The sequence below is a fragment of the Ailuropoda melanoleuca genome, chromosome 14, assembly GCF_002007445.2.
Source record: "Ailuropoda melanoleuca isolate Jingjing chromosome 14, ASM200744v2, whole genome shotgun sequence".
NCBI classification, from domain to species: Eukaryota; Metazoa; Chordata; class Mammalia; order Carnivora; family Ursidae; genus Ailuropoda; species Ailuropoda melanoleuca.
This window is the reverse complement of record NC_048231.1, coordinates 90,243,455-90,260,049: the sequence shown is the minus strand read 5'-3', so window position 1 is coordinate 90,260,049 and position 16,595 is coordinate 90,243,455. Positions and strand designations below refer to the sequence as shown.

At 47.8% G+C, this 16,595-nt stretch overlaps 1 long non-coding RNA gene across 2 annotated transcripts; it reads right to left on the bottom strand.

The window, feature by feature from the left end:
- Window positions 1-4,776: 4,776 nt before the first annotated feature.
- On the bottom strand, window positions 4,777-12,541 carry LOC109490624. Of its 2 annotated transcripts, none has more exons than XR_004620245.1 (3): window positions 10,337-12,541; window positions 7,946-8,115; window positions 4,777-6,886 (listed from the first exon to the last, which is right to left on the bottom strand). It is a non-coding gene; the product is annotated as an uncharacterized LOC109490624 (long non-coding RNA). The 2 variants fall into 2 exon arrangements; XR_002143968.2 differs by having other exon boundaries at window positions 11,622-12,541.
- Between the last annotated feature and the right edge of the window lie 4,054 nt (window positions 12,542-16,595).

Here is a 16,595-nt window from a genome sequence, read left to right as displayed (position 1 = left end):
GCCAGGGCAGATATTCTCAGTTGGAAAGTAGCCGTGTTCCACACGGGTATTCAGGAACCCGGGCTCTTCTGTCTTGTGTCGCTGCCGTTCCTTCGTGTGCCCCTCCTCAAAGGGCTGTTCTACAAGGAGGGGAGCCTGTACCAGAATGTAAATCAATGAACTGCTTCCTTCATCGAGAACATCTTACTATGTCCAGTCAGCCCTTGTCAGGGGTGAGGAACACATGGGGCCGTACGTAGCAGTGTCCACTCCACGGGGCTCAGAGCAGGGCAGTGTTCCCTGAAAAGAAGGCATGAGCGGATGGGCACCCACTGTCTCATGCGCCATGGCCCTTCTCCCCAGACCCTCAGGTACACGTTGTCTTGTGCCTGATATTCCACGGTTGGTGCTTTTCCTTTTAGCCCAGTGACTCCCAGACATTGCATCACTAAGGGCATTTTTAGAACTAATGTCTCCCATAGAATTCAGGTTGGATGGGCCTTTTATTGCGAAACAGACCATATTGCTTAGATTTCCCATTTTCACTCACCACAGACCTAAGGAACCGTCCATCAGAATTTCTAATCATGTTGAAATAAGTAGTATTACCGCAGATGATCAGTGTAATTCCAGCTTCAATCAGTGGAACATTGATTTTTAGTTAATCTCTGTTCAGCTTCATCTCGTGCAAATGTGTATTTTTAAGGCGACCTCTTGAAATATGGAAACAGGGCTCATCTCTATCATTGCCCGTCACTGCCCAGGTAGGGAGACTCTGCTTAAGATTGAGGGGCTCTGCTGGCTGTCACTGGTCATTTACACACTGGTGTCTGTGAAGGCTTTGAGGGTGGATCTTGCTGCAATGAGATGCCCCGAGATTTCCAGGCCTAGGACAGAGCAAAGGAAGAAAGGCTGAGAAGGGACACGGCCAGGAAGCGGGCAGTTGTGTGTGGCATGTGCGTGGGTTCTAACGTGGCCTCCGCCACGCAGCAGCGACTATGGGACCTCAGGCCAGCCGCTTAGCATCCACATCCTCGTCTCTTTGTCTGTAAATCGAGTTGGTGTTAAGAGGATTAAATGAGGTCATGTTGTATTTCTCGACTGGCAGCGGCTTATTTATTTTAATTAATGATGGAGAAATATAATTAAGGCAAGCTAATTTTTTTTTAAGATTCTATTTATTTATTTGAGAGAGACAGAGAGAGAGTGTGTGCACACGGGCTGGGTTGAGGGGCAGAGGGAGAAGCAGACTCCCTGCTGAGCAGGGAACCCGATGTGAGGCTGGGTCCTAGGACTCCAGGATCATGACCTGAGCCGAAGGCAGACGCCCCACTGACTGAGCCACCCGGGCACCCCAGGGCAAGCTCATTTTTATCTTACACTGTGAGCTTCAAGATAGCATAATTCCCTTGTTCAGTGCCTAACCCAATGCCCCAGGCTGTTCGGCTCCACTTAGTGAGCAACTATTAAGTACCAGGCACTGTGCCTGGTCCTCTGTACATTCACTCGTGTCATCTTCCCGGCTGTCCGAAGACATGGATGTTATTTATCCCATTTTATACATGTGGACACTGAGGCCCGGAAAAGGAACTGTCTTGTCCGACGTGCAGATGGTAATTGGCAGAGCCAAGAGTCGACCTCAAATCCATCTGATTCCCAAGCTCTAAGTTTGGTAGGTCTGGTAAAAATGGACTTCTTTGTAGTTCCAGAACTTTTCTGGGGCTTGGTAAGTTTCATCTCAAGACATAAAAAGTATACTAAAAATAATTTTAGAATGGATATTGGGGATTAATTGTGAGAGGCCTTTGGTCGAAATCTCACTGCGGACCTCTCTGTTTGCTTGTTTTCAGCTGTTGCCCACTCCCCATCCCACCCTGCCTCTAGATTTTTGCACATCGCCTTCCAGCTCGCTCGTGGAAGTGGGCAGAAGTGGTGGGAACATATCAATTTGCTTTCCGGAGAGGCTCATCGTTTTGGCTACAGCAGGGACGGCCAGAGTCCCAAAATACAGCCCACCATGTCTGAAACTGAAAAGATAATTCTGAGATCTGTCTCCTTGAACATCCTACCACGGGATCCTCCTTGAAATCCGGATGCTCCTGGTATTTCATTGATTACCTTCCATGGTCTTCTGAGTGACTGGAGAGATCCAGCCATTACCCTGGATTCCAGACTTACAGTGTATGGACTTCAGGGCTTCTCAGCCTCGGCACTATTCAGATTTGGGACCAGGTGACTCTTTGTTGCGGGGACTGCCCTGGGCATTGAAAGATATTTAGCAGGAGCTTGGGTCTCGAGCTGTTAGATGTTAGTAGCACCCCTCAGTGTGACAACCAAAATGTCTGCAGACATTGCAAATGTCCCCTTGGCAGGGGACAAATGCCCCCAGCTGAGATCTTGTCTAACCCAACTGCTCACCCTCCTTAACTATTTTCCTGCCCCATGCTCCTTGGGCTCCCCCTTGAACACCCCAATGCTGGAGAGCTCACTCTCCTCCTCTTCAGAGAACGCTGGAGATGTTCCAGAGAACATTGTTCAGAGAACATTGGAAAACGCTTCCTTATAGTGAGCGTTTTTAGCTTCCCCCATCACGTGGTCCTACTCTGCCCTGTTCAGTCCCTGAAGTGCTACAAACCCTATCATCCCTGCCCTAATTCTTCTCGACATTAGGTTTTCCCGGTGCCATCAACACTTCCTCAAATGTAATGCTTGCCCCTCCCCTCCCAATCTTGACTGATCTGGACATCCTCCCGTGTGCCTATGTTCCCTTTAAGCTTAAGAAAGTGAGAGACAGAGGTGGTGCTGAGGGTGACCACAAAGGAATCCCTTGCTTGGATCCTCCCCAGAGGGAGCTGAGCATGGGTCAAGAGGTGTGGTGGGCAAGAGGCACTATTTTCTAGAACTTTCCACAGATATTATGCTTGTCTCACTTGGCCTCCTAGGGAATGAAAGCCACTGTATGAGCTGTTGTCTGTTTTGGGTCAACCCCGAAAGGCTTGGAGGCTTCAGACGTTGTCCCCACCCCTTGGACTGCAGAGAGGTGAGCCCTGGGCTGTAGAAGGGCCAGAGTGGGGGAAGTTCTGGTGCTGAGCAACTCTCTGGCTCTTTCTCCTAAGGTCCCATCCACAGAGGCTGTGCTCTTCATCCTCTCTCCTGGGATATTTGTAAGGACAACAATAAAAAAGACCATGAATGTGAAAGCACTTTCTAGATTCTGTGAGAAGACGACTGCACCAACGTGAAGCATGGTTATCTCCAAATCATCATCCCCCTCCGCCAGCGGGCTTCTCCGGCCGTGACCTCTCAACTCCAGCCAGGCAAAGTTGCAACTGAGTTTAGTAGTGCGTTCCTAAGGAAAATATTATTCAGGAAGGTCTCTGAAATGCTATTAGTTTAATCTGATTTGGCTTATCGAATCAAGGTACGTCTATTCATCTCTCTTATGCTCCTTCTGGATGGCGCCTCGCACTGTGGCACCCAGGTATTCAGACCAATATATCACATTATGACGGGAACGAGGGTGCCTGGTGGGTCAAGTGCACACATGCAGCCTCCCAGCATGACCTCTTGGGAGGGCTGGGGAAGGGGTGGGTCCTTCAGTAGTGTCCTGCTGCATGCATGGCATTTTTCGAAGCCTGCTGACCACAGTGATGAGGAGAATAACGTCAGCTCAAATGAATTAGGTGGACGCTAAGCTGCTTAAAATGATCGATCGTGGCACCTAATATAATAATGTGACGATCCTTTCCGCCAAAATTGGAACTCTAATTCAAGTTCGAACTAGGGTTCGTCCTCTTAAGGTTCAAAGTGGGGTCCCTTTGGCTGTCAGCTAAGACAAAGGAGGGGACACTTCCATAGGTATCCAGACCAGTGAAAACAGTAGTGCTCCAGAAGTCTGGAGGTTTAACTCTATGCGACCCTCTCGTAGTCACAGTATTTATGATAAAGTGAGAATTGCTTTGTATTGATATTCCATTTCACCCTTATTAACAAGTACGTGATTTTATTTTTCCTTTTCTTGGGGAGGGAGGGTCTTAGAAAATGCAGACACGTGCCCATGGTCAAGCAGCTGGCGTTAGAACCCTGGTGGTATGGGGCAGGCCCTCCCTGTTCATCACTTTTTGTTGCTGACCCTGGTACGGCAACTTGTATACTAAGGGTCTAGAGCTTTACCTAATTCACATCTAATTTCTACCTGTCTGCATTAGTCATGCTTCTCCAGAGAGACGAACCAACGGGATGTGTGTATGTATGAATACATACCGATCGATCTATCTACCTCTCTATCCATCTACCTATCGAGAGATTTTAAAGAATTAACTCAAGCAATAGTGGAGGTTTCCAAGTCCAAAATCTGTTGGGCTAGGCCAGCAGGCTGGAGACACAGGGCCAAGTTGCAGAATCCAAATGCAGACTGCAGGCAGAATTCCCTTTTGCTTGGGGGAGGTCATTCTTTTTCTCTAAGGCCTTCAACTGGTTGGGTAAGACCCACCCATATCATGGAGGGCAGTCTGTTTTCCCCCAAGTCTACTGATTTAAATGTTAGTCTTATCTAAAAAGTACTTTCACAAAAACATCTAGAATAATGTTTAGCAAATATCTAGGTATTGAGGTCCAGCCAAGTTGACACATAAAATTAATCATCATACTGTCTCTCTCTCTTGTCAAATTTGGGCAACTGCCATGAATGCCACAGTAATCTCGAAGGCACTCTGCATTTCCTGTAGGCATTGGGCAAATACCGTTTTCCTGGAGTTCCACCAAAGTTGGAATTTTCCAAAGGAACTCGGCTAGAAACAAAGGAAACAAAAGCAAAAGAAAACATGAAAATGGAGACATGGGTAGGACTTTTCAAAATACAAACCAACTTTATGGACCTATCATTGACGTATTACAAGGCACCTGTTTTGAGGATACATTTTGTTGAATTTTGACAAATGCGTACCACCACACCAATCAAAAACTTTCCCGTCTCCCCCAGATGTACCCCCAGCTTCCGTAAATCACTGATATGCTTTCTGTTACTACAGATCAGTTTGTCTTTTCCAGAATTTCATGTAAATGGCATTTGACAGTCAGTAGTCTCTTTCTACTGGTGTCTTTCATTTATAGTAATGCTTTTGAGATTCAAACACACTGTTCCGTGTATCAGATGTTTGTTCCTTTCTTCTGATAAACAGTCTTCCATCTCGTGACTGTGTTTCAGTTTGTTTCCTTATTCACCAGCTGACAGACATTTGTTCTGTTTCTAATTGCCAGGTGAGGGAGTTGTTTTGTTTTGCTTTGTGCTTTGTTTGGGGCTATAATAAATGAAGTTGCTATGCACATTTATATCTTTGTGTAACATATGTCTTCATTCCTCTGGGGTAAGTACCTGGGAGCGGAATTGCTTGGTCATGCGGTAACTCTAAGTTTAACGCTCTAAAAAGCTGTCCAGCATCATGTCCTGATGCAAAAGCCAACCCTCCCTGTTTGAGTGATCCATCAAGTTATTACTCCATGTTTGGAATGCCTCTGATTCTATTTACTGCCCAGAAATAAATACTTGCCAGAACGTCACCCCAGTGAACATTTGAACTCCTCCATCGATGTTTGCCCCTGCAAAGGGATGACTTTCCAGAACCCATTTCTACAGTGTTAGGATTTAAGTTCCTTTGAAGACACCCTATTGAAAATGAACTATTGTGAACTATTGTGAACAGGCCCATCTCAGCTCCCTAGTGACTCACACGTTAGCTAGAGCATGTCGGCTACTCAGATCAAAGCACTGTAGGAACCCAGTTGCTTGGCTGAAGGGAAGAGAGAAGGAGAGAAGGAGGCTGTTGTAGATACACTAAGTCACTTCCAGTGGCCACTTCTCCTTTCTTTTTTGCTACCCCCAGGGCCCAGCCTCCCCCCATGGAGCATGGCGGCTTCAACTCAATCATAGCAGTCCTGTTTCCTACTTCCCTAGTCTCCTCTGCGGCAGGAGCAGCCATGTGACCTATTTTGGCCAGTGGGACCCCAGTGGAAGTCAGCCGATGGCTGTGAGAAAACTTTTGCCTTCCTGATAAAGGGAACAGATATGGATGGCACCGACCTTCCACCTTCTTCCTGCCTTGAACGCAGACATTCCCCCCAGCTCCAGCAGCCATCTTGCAGCCATGACAGAAAGGCTCAGAAATACACAGAGACGTCAGCCCTGACATTGCTGAAATGGGAAATCACCACTAGCACCTGTCCACCTCTGCCTTCTTGTTACATGTGACGAATAAACCCCTATTTGTTTAAAGTACTGTTAATAAGATTTTTCTTACAGACCGATAAATCTGTCAACAATACAGGCAAACTCTGAAAAAGGAAGTAGCTTACTGAAGGCAAATGTCACGTTTCTTTGACTAGCGCCAACAAATAGAATTTGCCTCCGAATAGAATCAAATTCTTTTCTCCAATTTGCTGGGAATCCTCTAGGTTTTCCTCACTGATTTCCTCTTGCTGAAGTTTGTTCCCCAGGGAATATGGGTTGCTAATTCCTTCCCCACCACTTACTCTGTGACCTTGGCCAAAACATTTAAACTCTCTGCATCTCGGTTTCCTCATTCTTAAGGATTGTTGTGAAGATTAAAAAAACAAAACCAAAAACACGAAAAAAATGACTCTAAGCATTTTATTTTCTTTACGGAAGTGGAATTATCATGCAGTGCTGTAGGTGTACGAGGGTTTAGGGGGACAATATAATGACTCAGCGATTCCATCCATTTCTCAGTGCTCATCACGATAAGTGTCCTCTATGACTTCAGCATTTTAAAGTGCTTTTTATATTATTCTGTTATCAGGAAGAACGAAATCTCTTCCATCGTACCAATCTTTAGCTTCCGGTTGTACATCCCGTGTAGTGCTCTTTTCTTCAGTATAAGCGTGTTAAAGCCTGTGTTCAAGGAACAATAGATGTTCACCAGCCTTTGTCATAGATTTTTTTTTAAAGCTAAATAAAGTTCTTCTGCAGAGTCTGGACTATCGGGAGGAGCTCGGTAGGTGTTGTTGTTGACACTGGTGATGAGAATGATGATGGTGGTGTTGATGGAGACAGGATGATGGCTTGAAAGCACCAAATCACAGCCAGACGAGGGTCTGGACTTCACCAGAGTTCTGTTTGCCTTTAGCAAAACTCTGTACCCCTGAACTAGGATGGCAAGGACAGCGGGTCTGTATCTGCCACTTCCCACTTCCCCTGCTGCAAAATAAATCTGCTTAAAACACAATATGCTAAGTTATTAACCTTCCAAGGTATGTTGGAGGAAGGCCAAGTTTCCTTCAGCTTCTCCTGCAACCCCCTACCTCTCCCCGGTGCCTGCTGGTTACTCAGACTGTCAAATGTAATCAAACCCAACAGGGAAATGCTTTCCCTTTTCTCATTCAATGCCATCTTATTTAGCTCTGACCAGGGTTCTCAAATGTCCAGTTCCTTTGGCAATTTTGATTTTAATTTATCTTCTGCATTTGCCATTTGTCAGGCATTTTGCATTATCTGCAAATTTAATCTAAATCTAAAGTCGGATTGACTTTCTCCTCCGGGTTGTTAACGAGCTCTGTATATTGGATAATACAGTTTCCTGTACTGAGGCCTATGGGATCCTTGATTCTTAGTCACGTTTAGATCTAATTTAAGATGCCACTCATTATTACTTGTACCGACCATTTGTCAGCAAAACTCAAAACTACATTCCGTCAAATCTTCCAGGCCCTCCTTCTTTAATTGCTCTATGAATTGCCTGGGTCAGAGGTTTCACATCAAATAAATATTTAAATGATTTCCACTGAATTCCCCTGCGGGGTTTCAAGTCCATAATTGTGTTCCAAAATGGCTGTGCCGGTATTAGAGAGAATAATTTGAGGCTTTTGAATCTGCCTGGCTTGTTGCTCATTAGATTCTCTTTCACCATGTGTGGACAGATCTATTTTCTTATTAAATTTCTTAAATTCTTACCTGGAATGGCAGGCAGAGCATGAGAACGCTCATTTCCTGAGTCATCGTGTTGATGAATATCCCTCTGCTTCTGCAGTTTGGAACCATACCAGATCCCAAGGTTCCTGTTCTCTTCACCGTGTCTGCAGTGGCTTTGAGGCCCCTGAAAAGTCTGAAGCGTCCACCGCTCTCTAAACAGAAGCACTAGAGTTGAATTCCCCCTTCTTACCTAGGTAAGTAGCCAGTTATTACATTACCTTCTAATCCAGGGGTTCCCAACCTGGCCCAGTTTTCCCCCCAACCCCAACCCCACCTCCCATCGCCCCTGCCCCAGGATATTTGGCAAAAGGTCTAGAGACTTTTGTGGCTGTCACAACTCAGAGGTGGGGGTGGGGGGCAGTGCTCCTGGCATCAAGTGGGGGGAGGCTAGGGATGTGGTTAATCGTCTTAAATGCAAGGAATCTTCTGGCCCAAAATGTCAATAGTGCTGAAGCTGAGAAACCATGTAATATCTAGGCTGTTCTTAAAGCTGGTCCTCTCTTCCACCATCACCACCACCAACCTGGCTGAGGAATAAAGAGACCTGCTCCCCACTGTGGCCAGTCCCTCATCTGTCTGGACCACAGCCCCTCATCATTAAGTTTAGGTGGGGGGTGGGGATTAAATTCGAGATAGTCTATTCCTAAATCCAATTTCAGTTCCCTTCCTTTATCCCTCCCTCCCCCTCTCCTTCCTATATTTACACTGGGTGCCAACCGTAGGCCAAGCACAGTCATCGACACCGTAGATAGATTAGTTAACCAAAGAGACAAAACCCCTCCCTATAGGGAGCTGGTGTTCTAGCTGGGGAGTGAGACTCAAGAGAGGACACTTCATAAAGGACTGGTATCCAAGATCTACAAAGAACTTCTCAAACTCAATACACGAGAAACAAATAAACAATTCAAAAAATGGGCAGAAGATATGAACAGATACTTTTCCAATGAAGACATACAAATGGCTAACAGACACATGAAAATGTTCAAAATCATTAGCCATCAGGGAAATTCAAATCAAAACCACACTGAGATACCACCTTACGCCAGTTAGAATGGCAAAGATAGACAAGGCAAGAAACAACAATTGTTGGAGAGGATGTGGAGAAAGGGGATCCCTCCTACATTGTTGGTGGGAATGCAAGTTGGTACAGCCACTCTGGAAAACAGTGTGGAGGTCCCTTAAAAAGTTAAAAATTGAACTACCCTATGACCCAGCCATTGCACTACTGGGTGTTTACCCCAAAGATACAGACGTAGTAAAGAGAAGGGCCATATGCACCCCAATGTTCATAGCTGCATTGTCCACAATAGCCAAATCATGGAAGGAGCCGAGATGCCCTTCAACAGATGACTGGATTAAGAAGCTGTGGTCCATATATACAATGGAATATTACTCAGCTATCAGAAAGAACGAATTCTCAACATTTGCTGCAACATGGACGGCACTGGAGGAGATAATGCTAAGTGAAATAAGTCAAGCAGAGAAAGACAATTATCATATGATTTCTCTCATCTATGGAACATAAGAACTAGGAGGATCGGTAGGGGAAGAAAGGGATAAAGAAAAGGGGGGTAATCAGAAGGGGGAATGAAACATGAGAGACTATGGACTATGAGAAACAAACTGAAGACTTCAGAGGGGAGGGGGTGGGGGAATGGGATAGACTGGTGATGGGTAGTAAGGAGGGCACGTATTGCATGGTGCACCTGGGTGTTATACGCAACTAATGAAGCATCGAACTTTGCATTGGAATCCGGGGATGACTGTATGGTGACTAACATAATATAATAATAAAATTTAAAAAAAAAGAGAGAGAGAGAGGACACTTCAGAGACCAGTAGGTTCTATGAAGAAAAGAAGGCGGGGTTCTATATTCTGTTTGATGACACCTGTTTCAGGGGCCTGAAACCCGGTTTTGAGGGATTAAGGCTGAATGTTGACCACAGAGATGTGTGTTGTGGCTTTTCATTTTACTACGGCCATGTTTGGATTCCATATAGTAAGACATAGCTACTTCCTATGGAGAGAACACTTTCCAGAATCAACAGTGAATTTAAGCTATAACTTCATAGGCACACGGCCATGCTTTTTATCTCAGCCCTGCAAACGCCTGCGGAGACAGAGACGCTGAGTTTGGGCCCCGGGTTTGCTACTTACGAGCTGTGTGATCTTAAGCAAATTCCATAATCTTCCTGAAGGATCGAGTCCAAGAAAAGAACGGCACCTACCTCATAGAGTTGCTCTAAGGACTCATGAAATGCTGTATATGGAGAGCTTAGACATTGCCCAGGGCTCTGCCGAGCACTCAGGGAAGGAGCTAGTCTACTGCTCCTATGGGGGAAGCAAACTTTGCACAGTTCAATTGTCTCTTACACAGCGAGCCACCGCGACCTCCTTCTTCCGCCAATGTTTACTGGGAGACAGAGATTTAGAAAATACCATTAGGGTCAATCCCAAGGCCTCCCGCCTCCAAGGTCGTGGCTTTCCATTGGACCGAGCTCCCCTGTCACCAGTGGTGTCAAAGAGAAACAGAGGCAGGCAGCTGGGAAAGGGACGGCAGGAGGGGGAGCCTTCGGCAGAGAACCGAGCTCTACTCCACTGAGAGAGAAGGTGGGAGAATTTTTAAACACTGGGTTGTGCTACAGGAACACTACTGCAGGACATGCTGGGGGGTCGGTGTGATGGGGCCATCTGCGTTTGCCATTCGGTGCGTATCCAGAGGAGAGACACGCTTCTCGTATCTTTAGGACAGGAGATAGTTCGCGAATTGGAGCAAGGCACCCACCAGACTGGGGCTCCTATTTCCGCACCAGACTGGGAGTCAGGGCAGCCATCGGCCTGGGTGTCTACGCTCCATAGGGGTGGCTCCCAGATCCTTGAGGAAACATTTCTGGGTGGTAGAAGTTTTCGATTTTAAAGGGGCAGAGAAAGGATTTATAACTGCAATTTTTCTAGAGTCAGTGCTCTAAGAAAAGAGACATCGGGGACCTGTAGTCGGGCTTTAGCTGGAACAACCAGTAAATTCTTTTGACAGTGTCGAGCTTTCTTAGATTGGCATTTTAAGAAGGCTAAGGTCATCCTAGGGACACGGTTTTGGGCTGGTAGAAGCCATGCTAGAGTTTGGTCAAGCCTTGTAGGGTGGGGGTCTGGAGAGAGTCATTTGTGCGGAGAATTTTGTGTTTTTCCACGGGCCTGGCTTTCCTGTAGACCAAGGCCTCTGTCACCTAGAAGGAGCACCTCAGAGTATCTCAAGGTCCTTGATAAATCCTCAAGGTCCTTCATTAATCCTCAGTCAGTTGAGGGCGTGGCAGGAGCTGTCATCTGTTAATAGTCCGCCTCCAGTTCAGAGACAACATTTTTTCAAAAGTCTGTTTAAACATTCTTACAAAAACTATAAAATGGCCTGGAAGTTAATACAGTAAAAATGTAAACCCCACTTCTCTCCCAGTCTAGCTCCCCAGAGTTGCTCATTACTAATAGTTTGATTATTTGTCTGAAAGCCTCGTGTGTGTGTATGAGGCAGGCACTTTTACGTGCCCCATTTTGCAGACGAGGAAAACCAGGCCCTCTCCTCGTGTCGTGGTGACTGGCAGGTAAACAGAAGAGCTAGAACCTGAACCCAGGCCGGTCTGACGGCAGAGTGCACGTTTCTACCCACCGTGGCCTATGTCGATGCTATTGTTTTTTTCACTGGGGTCGCATTCCATTCCGAAGCTTGCTTTATTCACGAGACGGTTGGCCAAGGACGTCTTCCAGCCACTACACATAAATCTACCTCCTTCTTTTGCCGGACTGTTAGCCCTGCGTGTGAAGATACAATCATTTATTCAACCTGCTCCCCACTGGCGGTCACTTACGTTACTGCCCCTCCTGCTGTCGCGAACGGCGTTCTGATAAACATCCCGGTGCATGGTCTTCGTGTGCGTGCATGAATATTTCCGCACGGTAGGGTCCTAAGAATGGAATTGCCCTATCTGAATTTGTGCACGTTGAGAATTTTCTGGTCGCTTCCAAATTCCCAGAGGACACCTGTAAATAGTGCTGTGTCCCTGGGACCTTCACGTCTGTCATTTCTGCCTGAAATCCTTGGCCTGTCGCCATTTAGGAACTTCTCAGGTAAAACAGCCGGCTGCTGTTGGTCAGGAAAGTAGCGTGCTGGCTCCAGGGTGCCCGGGGAGGCTCTCTGGAGGACCCCCGCTCACTCTGATTTTGAATTAAAATTAACTGTTAATCCTGATGAATGGAGTGGGGGTTATAAACCTGGCTTCGGCTTGGCTGGAGGGGCTCCCAGTTACCTTCTATAATTTTTGAATCGAAGCATAAATTTAATCACAGCTCAGACTCTAAGTCTCCTTGGGGTTGACTTTTTATTCTTCATTGGGGGCTTAAATCTCCTAAAGAAACAGGTTGAATTTACAGTAGAGTTGGTCATGAGGAAATTCTTTAATTGGAGCCAAAAAAAGTCATGACCTTTTAACTTTCCTATGGTCTAAAGCAACCAGATAAACCAATTTTAATTGACTTAAAAGTATGAATACTAAAGCATATCCCACTCCCCACCCCCCACCCCCAGTTAGAAGGAAGATGCTTTACTATTTTTTCCAGCCTCAGGCAAAATGATCCAGGAACGAGCTTGGGGACAGGAAGACATGAATGGGTTTCAGGTTGGCAATTTCGTTGCTCTGCCATGCAAGTAGTTCTTGTGGAAATGACAAAAACAAAAAAGAAAAACTGCCACTTATTTGTCGTTATTCAACTTAACAAAATCATAGCTACAGTGACTTCCAAAGGCCAGGACTGATATGAACTGAATATCCGCTAATGGACACGGCTGTCTACACATGCTCGATGCAAGGGAGGGAAATAGCTAGAAAACAGAGTCAGACAACACACCAGTTCAACTCTTTTTTTTTTTTTTCTGTGGGTAGACTTACTGTCTGATTTCCTGGAAGTTTGTAATCTTTATGGGAAGTTGATTAAATTATATTTTTTATTAGCATTAGGATTTGTTATTACTTTAAAGAGCCATCAGGAAACCTCCCACTCCACTTGGCCCTTCCCCAACGTCACCGTCCCTAGCTCAAGTGCCAGCTTTCACCTGACAAGACCCCTGCCACAGCCTGCCTGCTCCTCAAGCACGTCCTGCTCTCCTTGCATTTTCTGAGATGGTTTCTGAGCCCTGGGGCACCGTGCTTTGATCTTCCAGCCCTTCCGTTCTCTCAATTCTTTCCCCACCCGTCAGGAAATCAACATGTCTCCCCCTACCCTGGAGCCTGACTCTGAGCTGCACCTTGTCATCAGGGCCTCCCCCAGGTTCAGCTGGGACCCACATGTCCCTAGCAACCCCCCCCGCCCCGCACACGCAGGGCAGGACACAAGCACTTCATCTAGGGAGCAGGTCTCCCCACTGCTATTCAGGCTCCCCCTTAGTTTTGCTGTCCTGCCCAAAAATGCCACTCCTCCTGGTGGTCGCTGGCTGTCCCAGCTCCTGGGCCCCGGCTTTCAATGCACAGCGATCCCGCCCCCCTTCCCAGTTCAACCTGCCCAGTACTTATCCTCCCACTCAGACTGCATCTGGCTTGGGGGCAGTGACCAAGTCTCAACCTGGAACATATTTAATTAGCAGTTGGCCTGAGAATGAGTTTCCTCTACTCAAGCGAAATATCCACAGAAATGATCCGAAGCCGAGGCACCTGTTTCAGGAACTGACAACAGGATAATAATCCCTCACAGAGTGCGCGCAAGGGAACCGGGAGTGCCTCTGGGCAGGGTGGGGGACCCGTGCTGTCCCTCTGCCTTCAGTTGCCAGCCTTGGTGGTCTTTGCTAATTTCCCCCTCTTCAAGTCCCTCAGTGTTTGCTTGTCCCTTATATAAATAGAGACCCTGCCACTTACGTGTTGGTCAGTGACCCTTTTCCACTCGATTGCACGGGTGCGTGCCCAACAGTCACTACTTGGTGCTGGTTGACAAATGTGACTACACAAAAAATGCATTGGCGCCTTTAATCCCGACAAGCATCCTGTCAGGAAAGTGTCAGCTGTGGGTCCCAGCTTGCAGATGAAGAGGATGAGGCCCAGAGAGTGATAGAAGCTGGGAGGGATCCCTAGCCTCTGTGAAACCCACAGCCTGTCCTTCTAAACTCCACGTGGGGTTGGCCCTGTCAGTAGCACCTGCCGCATGGGACGCTTTACCTCAAAGTACAGTATAAAACGTATTTGTCTTTGCTACAGACATTTTAGGCAAAGACCAAAAGAGACATTACCTTTTCATGGGGAAGAAGAGGGGGACATAAAGAGGTTTCTTTCTGAAACAGTTACTGGCTGAGCTTTGGGGCTGCATCTAAACCCCATGGATCGCCAGGCCCTCCTACACACAGGCCCCTGACCCACTAGGAAGCCCGTCTGTGACTAGGAACCCCTTCTCCTGGGATGATGGGGGAACCTGTGGCCTTTTCCATGATCTCTCTCAGCATCTGGGGGGCCCTCCATGCCCACCCGCCCCCGCACTCCCTCCTCATGGCCACACCCCTCCATCCCAACACCCCCAGTCGCTGGTTCAGATATCAGGCCCCTTCCTCATCTTCAACCCAAACCTGCCCCCCTTGCACCCCCAGATTCCCGGAGGCCAAATGCTCACTTGCACGTGCATGGGCCTGTGATCCCACGTTTACAGATTGTTGCTGTGGCTCCCAGGACACAAACACAAACACACTGCCCGCCCCACTCTCTCTCTGCCTCCTGTCTTGTCTCTCCCTTCGCCCAGGACATTTCTCAGGGGCAGGCCGCCCTGGCAGCCCAGCCTGCCCGTCAGTTCAGGAAGCTCGGCCTTTCTCTTGGGTCCCCACAGCCACGCGCGGAGAGTGCGGGAATCGAGCAGGAGCTCAATAAACACCTCCTAGGGGCGGGATGGACCACAGCTCTCAGGGAAAGCGGGTCTCTGCTACTGGCTGCACAGCCATAAAACCTGCACACACACAGCCCTGAAGTCCGAAGAAGAAAAAGCCGCAGGAAACACATCCATTTATGCCCCCTAGTCAGTGACGCAAAATAGATTGTCAGCCTGTCCCCGCACACTGCCCAGGCCACCAGGCTGGGCTGGGGAGTGGGGGTGGGGGGTCTGCTCTGAGCTCCTTCAGTGGCTGCGTCTATGAGAACCCCTCCTCTGACTGGCATCCTCAGGGGGCAGGTTTCGGGGTATTGATTACCAGCCCTGCGGCTCAGTAAGTTCCTGAGATAAGTCTTTCCAGTCTACAGACACCATCTGTTTGGGAGAAATGGTACCAGAAAGGGAGAGGGGGTTAAGCGGTTAGAGAGAGGCGAGCTGCGGGTACGGGGGTGGGGGGCTTGTGCAGTTGAGGGGAAGCTCCAGAGGCAGGCAGCTGCGAGGGGGTTTTTGCAAACTGGAATCCCACCAATGAGGCAAAGGTGGGGGAAAGCAACGGCATTGAATAACCTTCACTGCGACGTTGAGCTGGTCCACCATCAATGAGGGGAATGGTTTCCTATTGGGAGGACATGGGGAGGGTCTCCATGTGTGTCCCATTCCTTCCAAACCCATCAATTTCGCCCCCCCCCAACTGTATAGAGCAACTATGTCCCCAGGGGGCTGTTGCTCAGGCTTTGCCTCCCACCACACCCCTGAAGCTGTCCCAGCACGGCGCAGAGTGGGGACCCAGACACACATGGACTCCCCTCCTCCGCAATCATCTTTCCCAGGGGCACTGTGCTGGGAACCTGCATCCTCAGGCTCTGTCCTTAGTCTTGGGTTTTCCCCAGTGGCATCAAGAACTCCGCAATGAGAGCAAACAGGTGCTTGTCAGAGTTCTTGTCACCTGGTGCTAACAGGAGTCGCTACTATGTGGAATGACATGGTGGGAGTTGAAAACACCCTCCCAGGCTAGAGCTTGGGACTGGGTTCAGTGGGATGGAGGGAAGAGGGGGTTTACAAGGAGCAATGCAAACTCCATTGTGCGGAGACTGATGACATCACAAGTATATCCATAAAACAAAGAGATCTGGGGGGCCACCCACTAACAGACCCATCTAAGACACTACAGGACAGGGTCATGAGGCTGCTAAAGGAGCTACGGCTGTTTTTGTCTATGTACTAAAAATTACAATACTTAAATCCCGATTAATTAGGATGGGACCTGTTCTTAAGGCCAATGGATCCGGATTCTGGATCGCGGAGAGGCACCCTGGCACAACTGAAAAGACCGACATTGAATGCGAAGACTTGGGTTTGCACCTCATTCTCCCACGCAAGGGTTGGTTCATTTCTTTGCACCACCCGCCTTCCTGAGCCTGTTTCCTGATCTGAGTCCTGAGCGAGTTCAGATGCCTTTCTCGCATATTCTGAGGGTTGGAGAGAGGATCAAATAAGCTACACTATTACAAAGGGCCTTTAAGCTCATTATGTCACGTCCGGTTCTCGGCATCCCATCTCAGGAGCTACACCCTAGGGCAGGAGAAGCAGGGAGGGCTGCAGCGTCTCCCGAGGACCTGCGTCTCACAAACAGCGAGCTTAGTCAGACTGACTAGCTCTGCGGCTTTATGAGCCTTGTGATTGTCAGCTAAGTTACTTCAATTCCCTGAGCCTCAGTTTCCCCATCTGTGATGTGGATAATCACAGG